Genomic DNA, 7,943 nt, shown 5'->3' on the forward strand with positions numbered 1-7,943 from the left:
TCCAAGAAATGAACAAAAACAACAAATACAGATTACCTGTTTGACTACCTGGAAAATGGTTTTCAGATGGATTTTGCTATTTTTTTTAGAGTAATGGGTAGAATTAATGATATGTAACATAGGGCACTAAGCAAACAAAATACACGTAATACATGTCTCAGTGTAAATTATTTCAACAATAAAACGAAAAAGCAAATCATGCAATTATATGTAGAATGTAATAACTTTTATGTAAAATTTCAAAACATAGAAATACTACCTATTATTCATTAATATGTATAAATGAAAGTAAAAGCATTAAAAATGGACTGGAAGGACACAAAAATTCATCAGTTTGTCTTTGAGTAAGGAATAAAAAAAATAGAACTGGGGATCAGGGACAGAGAGAATTTCATCTTGATCTGTACGTTCTACTCATTTCAAAAATTACTAAAGGTAGTACAGCATTGTGGTTATTAGCTCAGATTCTGCCGCCAGATTCCCTGGGTTCATGTCCGAGCTGGACAAGCTGCAGATGAGGTGGAGCTGGCCAAGTCCAAGCTTGAGAGCCACTTGTCTGAGAAGGTGGCCAGCAAGGAGATGGAGATGTTGCAACAGATCAAAGACACAGTGACAGTGGTCAACAGCAGAGCCACCAAGGAGGTTGAAATCTTTCAAAAGCAGTGCAAGGCTCTGTGCCAGGAGCTGCAGGAAGCCCTCTAGGAGGTATATGTGGCCAAGGAGTGTGACAAGGTTGTGACAGAGCACGACAGCATCTGGATGCTGGTGACACTGAGAAGGGAGCAGGACCTGCAGTGAAAGAGCTGGCCAAGGCCTTTGCAGTCTGGACGATACCCACAAACAGAAGGACTACAGCAGCTGGGAGTTCAAGTTGCTCAAGGAGCAGATGGAATCCCATTTAGAAAAGGAGACCCTGTTCCAGCTAATGGTCCACAGCGCCCATGACTCGGTGAGGAACAGAGACTCTGGGGAGTGGGAAACAGAAGTAGTCAAGTCTGAAAGGGAGGCAGAGGAGGTTGATTTGAAGGCACTCGGGCTGATATGGCAGTAGGTGTGAATGAACCCTATCTCCAGGGGGACTGTGGCATATTTGCTACTAAATTGGATAAAGGAAGCATTGCTGGTGGCTGCTTAAGGGTCAATGGCTGGCTACTGAGAATTAATGATGTAAATCTCATCAACTAGGACAAGACACAGGCCATCAGAGCTCTCCTCAACAAGGGCTATCAGTGTGATCATATGGCAGTGGAAATCCCTGGGCAGAAAGGTGGTCCCACTGCTGCACATCAACCCGAGTGGAAACAGACAGTGGCGTCAGTCTGGAGGATGGAGCAGATGAAGCCTACATGGTGCCAGCAGCCTACTGCCCAGGAAGGGTCTCTCATGGTGGGAGATAGAGTTGTTGCAATCAATGGCACTGCACAGAACAAGTCTCTGAATGAATGTGAATCTCTGCTGGGTAATTGCCAGGAGTCCCTGACACTCTCTTTCAAGAGATTTCTCAGAGCTCCTCATGGAGTGGCCAGAACATCTTTGAAAATATCAAGGACTCTGATAAAAGATCAAGTTCCCAAGCCCATGATTGAGAAGTTCAGATATACAATAAATGGAACTTGATGAAGCACAATTCTATGCAGACAGACATCTTCCCCGTGGACAGGATAGAGGACAGGAAGGAGCCAAGCCCAACCTCAGAGGCAGTAGTCCTTCCTGCACAAGCCATCCCATCATTTTCCAACTGGGATTCCATCTGCATCTTGAGTAACTTGAGCTCCTAGCTGCTGTATTTCTTCTGTTTGCAGGTGTCATCCAGGCTGCACAGGGCCTTGGCCAGCTCTCACCACAAGTCCCACTCCTTTCTCAATGTCACACAGAGTCCGGATGCTGTTGTGTTCTGTCACCACCTTGTCACACTCCTGGAAGACCCAGTCCCACCAGCACTTAGCCACATCCACCTCCCAGAGGGCTTCCTTCAGCTCCTGCCCCAGGGCTGCCCAGTGCTGCCCAAACTCCTTCCACTTGGGGCACTCAGGGGACCATGGCAATGGGCTGGTGGACGTGTGCAGTTGGTGGCCTCTGGCTGCCCTTTGAGATGGAGGTGGGCCCTTGTGGGGTGGCCAAGGCCCCCTTGGATAAGGTAGAGCCTGAGAACTTCATCAGAGGTGGGACCTGGCCCAAGGCTGTGCTCAGCCCTATTGCCGAGCCAAGGAAGTTCTCCTTACAGGAAAAGCCAAAGCAAAGAAAGTCCATCTTTGACCTGAACACATTCAAATGCCCCCAGACATACCCTAAAATAGACTATCTTCTCCCAGGCTCTGAGTGTGTTCTCTCCCCTCTCGTCCAAGACAGTGTGGCCCAAATGAACTTGCCATGCTCCTCCACATCACCAGCAGTAAGAATAAGATGCAGGAAGAAATGTGGTTGTGCAAGCAGCACTGTCAGGTCCTGACCCTTTTCTATGAGGAGGATCAAGCAGTGCTATGTCCCCTGTGTGCTCAGTCCCCTGACCACCAGGGTCACAAAGTGAGGCCATTAGAGGAGGCTGCCATTCACCACAGGAAAGGACTTCACAGTGACATTGTGTCCCTGAAGAAACAAGTGGCAGACCTAGAAAAACTAACAGCCATCCATGACAAAAATCTATTGGAACTGAGAGAGAAGGTGGAAACCCAGAGGCAGAAATTATTCTCTGAATTTGAGCACCTGAATTGGATTTTAGAATGTAAGCAAGAGGCAGTTCTGTCAAGGTTAGCTGATGAAAAGAAGAAAATTCAGCAGAAACTCAATAAAAACATAGCATCGTTTTCAGAGTATATCTCCACACTCAAAAGTTTGCTAAAAGAGTTTGCAGAGAAAAGTGTGATGTCCAAAGTGAAATTTCTGGCAGACATCAAGAGTATCCACCACGGGTGTGAAAACCTTAAATCTCCAGCCCCTATTCTTTTCATTAAGGGGAGAAGGACTGAGTCGTCCTTTGCTGTATTCAGCTCTGCAGAAAATTGAACAGAAATTTCATGTTCATGTCATGCTTGATCCTGAAACAGCACGTCTGAGTTCGCTTGTCTCTGAGGATGAAAAGTCTGTGATATTTGTGACGAAAAGGCAAAGTCTTCATCCTAATCCAAAGAGATTTACAGCTGATCTGGTTGTACTGGGTTCTGAAGGATATGATTCTGGCAGACATTATTGGGAGATCCAAATTGGGAGGTCAGACTGAGTGGATTGTGGGGGTTGGAAAGGACTCCCTTTCCAGGAAGAGAGAGCAAATCCCACCAGGACAGAACAGATCCTGGACAATCCAGCTGTTGGATGGAGGCTATGTTGTAGAAGGCACTGCTCCAGTCACTCTCCCATTGATGGAAAAGCCCAGAGGAATTGGCATTTATCTTGACTACGAGTTGGGCAAGATTTCATTTTACAGTTTGAATGAGAAGTCTCATATCCTTACCTTCATCAACAGATTTTCTGAAGTACTCAAGCCTTACTTTTGCGTTGGACATGATTCTAAACCTCTAACTATCTGTGCAGTAACAGATGATGAATGATAAACTATGCGTATGGCTGTCTCACTGCTGCATTGTCTTCCTGTAATTTGTGGCAAGTAGGGAGAACAATGCCCAACTACTATTGAATTTAGCACTAAAACTTTTTAAAAATGCTTCCACGACTGAAACATACAAAGTTGTTGCAGCTCATCATTGTTTCAGTGGATACCACTGGAACTAACAGATCTTGTGGGGATAACTGTGTAAATTGTTTCTGGAATTGCAATATTAGAGTATCTAAACTGTAGCTTTTCACCTCCAATAAATACATTGTGGATATACGTGTGTGTGTGTTATGAACTTACACATTTATCTGCTTTATAAGTACCTTAAAGTTGTGGACAGAGTTGTGGACAGACAATTCCCTGTGGATTTCTCAGAATTTTGTATGTCTTAGAAATGGGGAAGCTGACTGATCTGCACTCTTATCACGGGTGACTGTTTTGGGAGTAGTCTTGTAAGGTAGAGAAAGTATTTCTATCTGGAACAAAGGGCAAGTCTGTTTATTGTAGTATAAAATAAAAATTATCTTCTCCCTCTGAAAAAAAAGTGTGGCCCCTGACAACCCCAAAATCTCTCAGAAGGAGGAACTCCATTAAGGTCCAGCACAGACTAGAAACCAGCTCTGGTCAGAGGCCACTCTAGTGGGCAGCTCCCCTACCACTAGTCCCCGATGGCCCTGCCCTCCAGCATGGACCCTGGGGAGACAATGCATGCTTCACCCTCCCTGCAAGGCCAGGGTCTATATCACCTACTCTGAAGGAAGGAACTCCTCCTCCCTGCCAGCCAAGGAGTCCTGTGACCAGAACCTCACCTCCCAGGAGGTGGATGAATGGGAGCAGAAGCACGCCAACTGAAGTCCGCTCCCAGTTTTTGGCCCAGTCTTGCTCGGGTGGTCATTCCTGCTAATTTCTTGGATAGCAGAAGTGTGTCCTGTCCTGGAGAGGCATCTCCCCAGAGCTCCAGGAATGGTCCCCCTACTTGCCAGGCCACTCTGGTTGGCATGGCAACCCCGACCTACCCCACCAGGGCATCTGTGGGCATTGCCCCCAGAGTGTGATGCCATGCACCACCATGAGCTCCAGCCTTAGGAACCCATCTACACCATGTAGGGCCACAGGGTTGGCCCCTGTAGCTCCCCATCCATCTCAAAAAGGTTGCCCCCCAGGGTTTACATTCCAGTGTCTAACACCAAGGACGTCTGAGCCTGGGCCTGAGCCACAGAGTCTATAGCAATGACTCTGAGACAAGAGCCTCTCCCGACTCCAACTCACTGCCCTCCAGAGCCTGTTTTGGTCTTGGAGTAACTTGTAGTTTAAAGCACAAAACATTAAAATCCCATCAACACCCCGATATCCCCGGGCTGTGGTGGGCTCAGATAGAGGTTTGCTGTTGCATGCTGAAAGCAGCACACCTCCTAGGTCTTCCCTAAACATTGACACCTTGCACTCCTGTAGCAGTCCCAGAGCTTGACCTCCACGTTACCTAGGCTTGTTTTCAACCCCCTGGTTCAATGGAGAACAGAGAAAGGACAGGTCTTACAGGGAAGAGCTGTGGCCATACAAAGTACACAGAGGCTTGGAGCCTCTGGGGATCTCCATCTTGAGAAGCAAGAAGGTAAGTATCTACATCTCCAAGGTCATCAGGGGAAGCGTTGCTCACCAGGTAGCCCCAAGTATGGAGATCAGTTACTTGAGTTCAATGGCATAAACCTGCAGAGCACCACAGAGCAGCAGGCCTGGCTCATCATCAGACAACAGTGCAATGCCATCATCATCCTGGCACAGAACAATCCACACATGCACCAGCCCAGCAATCATTCCAAGTTCAGTTCCCACCTGGACCCTGCCAAAACCCACTCTACTCTCTAATGAAAAGGCACCACCACTCCAGAGCACCCGCTACCATTAACCCTCTCATGGAGCAGGACATGGGCCCTGGCACCACCCCCACCCCCATGTGAGCAGAGTATGGCCAGCTCCAGGATTGTGGGAGATGCCAACAAGAAGACCGCAGAGCTGCAAGTCATCCTTATCAAAAAATCCCAGTCAGACCTCAGGGAGCACTTATGTGGCAGGAATTTGCATGGGGTGTTTGTGGCCCAAGACAGAGGGTAACAGTCCCACCAGGGGTACCAATGGCTTCCTGCCAGGGGACCTCCTCCTCAAGTACTACACTCTGGATGTCCAGATCAATATGGTGGAGGAGGTCTACATGGAAATGCTGAAGCTCAAGGACAATGTCTGCCTGAAGGCACAGTGCTGCCCCAAGGAGTTCACCAAGATCAAGGGCCTGCCTGGAGATAGCTTCTACTCAGGGTCCTGTACAACCTGCTGGCAGAGGTGGAGCATGAGCTGAGCTTGAAGAAGGATGACATCTTCTACATTGAGGACACCTTGCCCCAGGGCACACTGGGCTACTGGATGGCCTGGCAGCTAAAAGCATGCCCAGAAGATCCAGCATGGGCAGATTCCCAGCAAATATGTAACAGACCAAGAATTTTCCAGGAGGTTCAGCTTGTCCCATGTCAAAGATGATAACAATGCTGCAATGCAAAGACACTGCCAGCAACCACGTACAAATCCTTCTTTTGAAGGAAATATAAGCGCAAACATAGTGGGTCCAAAGATGGGAAAGATCTCCTTGCCTTGGATAACTTTTGCATTGATTCTATTCTATTCTTTGAAGATACGTTAAGCAGCCTGGTCTATCAGCAGATACAGAGGGCAAACCACATGTTCCCAACTTTCGTCCAGGTTCTGGGGCATCTGCTGGATGTGGTGAAGAAAATGCTGGCAAACGAGGTGCCTGGCAAGTTCTGCAGAAGCCTCCTTTGAGGTGATGAAGGCCTCCCAGCAGGCTATCGAGTGGGGCATCAAAGATAGCCAGTTTATCAAGTACAGTCAGAGGAGCGGACATTTTAATATAACCCCGGTGGCTTCAATAAAGGAGATGACAGAAAAGAACTGGCACTCCCTCCTGGACATCATACCCCTTACCATTGAGTGGCTGCACAACATTTGCATTGTGTCAGTTTAAAGGTGTTATGTACACCAGAAAAGCCACATTGTCATTTTTCCTGATCCAGTCTTGTGGAGGCAGCCATGTTTCTTTTAATCCTGATTTAATAATGTGCAATAGAAAATTTGGATTGTTTCCATGGAGATGTGACACACCCAACTGTGAGTGTGGCCTTTTGATTAGATGGAGATGTGACTCCACCCACTCAAGGTGGGTCTTGATTCATTTACTAGAGTCCGTTAAACGGGAACCATTTTGGGGAAACCTTAGATGCAGATGCATGGAGAACAGTTACTTCAGAAGTGACATGGACACAGACATTTGGAGATGCTTAGCGTGCTGACACAAAGCAGATGCCTAGACACAGATGTTTGGAGATGCAGAGCCCAGGAAATGTTGTCATGTGCCTTCCCATAAGATGCTAAGCAAGCCAGAAGCCAGCAGGATCCACAGGGGCTGAGAGCCATTCAAAACCAGAAGCTGGGAGAAACCGCAGATGCTAGACATATGCCTTCCCATGTGCCAGGCATTGTCTTTTCTCAAGTCAAGCTATCTTTCTCTGGATGCCTTAATTTGGGCATTGTTATGGCCTTAGAACCATAAACTTGTAACTTAATAAATTCCCTTTTTAAAAGCCATTCCACTTCTGGTATATTGATTTTCTAGCAGCATTAGCAAACTAACATACGCATCTACACAACCATCATCTCATCCACTTAAAAGAGTGCAAAGCAGGTCAAGGAGCAGAAAGACCCCATCAACCTGAGGGACAAGGTGTCTCAGAGGCATTCCAAAGAAGAATTTGAAGTAGCTCAAAAGATGAAACAGGAGTGTGGCAGGTACTTACTTCACAGGGGTCGTCCAAGGAGGAGCCCTTTCAAGCATTTGCACCCAAATCCTGGTAACGATCAATCAAGAACAAAATAAAGCTTCTACATCACAGCCTGCCCATGATTTGGGAACACTGTCCCGTGAAATTACTGCACTTATTCTGCCAATGTAAATGTGTGGCATGCTCTTTTTAGGGACTAAAACCAGAAAAATGTCTGTACATAAATGTGAAGGGGAAGGTACGCTACTGGGCTCTGTGTGAGTGTCATGGGAGTATGCCTGGTACTTTCATGCTGTTCCTAACATTACATTTTCCAAGCAGGAAGTCTTTGATTACATTTTATTCTTTTGTAATTCTAGACATTAGACTGCAGTTTAACCGTTACTGGCATTTTTAAATAAAGGATATATTTTCTTACACACTTGTTCAAAAAGAGAGAAGTTTCCATCCTCAGTGTTGCCCTTTGTTTTACATGTACGAATTTTCTAGCGCAAACAATTATGAAAAACTGTAGAACAGGTCTCCATGAATTACCTTCAGATTCC

The 7,943-nt window shown here is 46.6% G+C and overlaps 1 pseudogene; it reads left to right on the forward strand.

The window, feature by feature from the left end:
• Positions 1-490: 490 nt before the first annotated feature.
• LOC143645047 (disks large homolog 5-like) lies at positions 491-7,569 on the forward strand (annotated as a pseudogene).
• The last annotated feature ends 374 nt before the right edge of the window (positions 7,570-7,943 follow it).

This window comes from Tamandua tetradactyla, chromosome 8 (genome assembly GCF_023851605.1).
Source record: "Tamandua tetradactyla isolate mTamTet1 chromosome 8, mTamTet1.pri, whole genome shotgun sequence".
NCBI classification, from domain to species: Eukaryota; Metazoa; Chordata; class Mammalia; order Pilosa; family Myrmecophagidae; genus Tamandua; species Tamandua tetradactyla.